Genomic DNA, 1,387 nt, shown 5'->3' with positions numbered 1-1,387 from the left:
GGCGCTCTGCTTGTGTAAACTTTCGCCGAGGAGCTTGAGGAGCTCCGAACAGCCGGCGCTCTGCTTGTGTAAACTTTCGCCGAGGAGCTTGAGGAGCTCCGAACAGCCGGCGATCTGCTTGTTTAAACTTTCGCCGAAGAGCTTCGACCAACTGGCGCTCTGCTTGTGTAAACCTTCACCTTGGAGCTTGAGGAGCTTCGACCAGCTGGTGCTCTGCTTGTGTAAACTTTCGCTGAAGAGCATGAGGAGCGTCGAGAAGCCGGCGCTCTGCTTGTGTAAACCTTCACTGAGGACCTTCGACCAGCCACCGCTCTGCTTGTGTAACCTTTCGCCGAGGAGGTTCGACCAGCTTGGCTCCACTTGTGTAAACTTTTGCCGAGGAGCGTAATGAGCCGGCACTCTGCTTGTGTAAACATTCGCCGAGGAGCTTCAGGAGCTTCGAAAAGCCGGCACTTTGCTTGTGCAAAATTTCACCGAGGATCTTGAGGAGAATCGATCAGCCTGCGCTCTGCTTGTGTAAACTTTTGCCGAGGAGCTTGAGGAGCTTCAACCAGCTGGTGCTCTGCTTGTGTAAACATTCGCCATGGAGCTTAAGGAGCTTCGAACAGCCGGCGCTCTGCTTGTGTAACTTTTCGTCGAGGAGCTTGAGGAGCTTCGACCAGCCGACGCTCTGCTTGTGTAAACTGTCGCCAAGGAGCTTCGACCAGCAGGTGCTCNACTGTCGCCAAGGAGCTTCGACCAGCAGGTGCTCCGCTTGTGTAAACTTTTGCCGAGGAGTTTGAGGAGCTCCGAACAGCCAGCACTCTGCTTGTGTAAACTTTTGCCGAGGAGCTTGAGGAGCTTCGAACTACCGGCGGTCAACTTGTTTAAACTTTTGCCAAGGAGCTTCGACCAGCCGGCACTCTGCTTGTGTAACCTTTCGCCGAGGAGGTTCGACCAGCTGGAGCTCTTCTTGTATAAACTTTTGCCGAGGAGCGTAAGGAGCTTCGAACTACCGGCGGTCAACTTGTTTAAACTTTTGCCAAGGAGCTTCGACCAGCCGGCACTCTGCTTGTGTAAACTTTCACAGAGGAGCTTGAGGAGCTTCGACCAGCCAGCGCTCTACTTGTGTAAACCTTCGCCTTGGAGCTTGAGGAGCTTCGACAAGCCGGTGCTCTGCTTGTGAAAACTTTCGCTGAGGAGCTTCGATGAGCCACCTCTCTGCTTGTGTAACCTTTCACCGAGGAGGTTCGACCAGCTGGTGCTCTGCTTGTGTAAACCTTCGCCGAGGATCGTAATGAGCTTCGACCAGCCGGCACTCTGCTTGTGTAAACTTTCGCAGAAAAGCTTCGACCAGCCTGCGCTCTGCATGTATAAATCTTCGCCCAAGAGCATGACGAGCTTCGGC

This window comes from Austrofundulus limnaeus, unplaced genomic scaffold (genome assembly GCF_001266775.1).
Source record: "Austrofundulus limnaeus strain Quisiro unplaced genomic scaffold, Austrofundulus_limnaeus-1.0 Scaffold887, whole genome shotgun sequence".
NCBI classification, from domain to species: Eukaryota; Metazoa; Chordata; class Actinopteri; order Cyprinodontiformes; family Rivulidae; genus Austrofundulus; species Austrofundulus limnaeus.
This window is presented reverse-complemented; position numbering follows the sequence as displayed.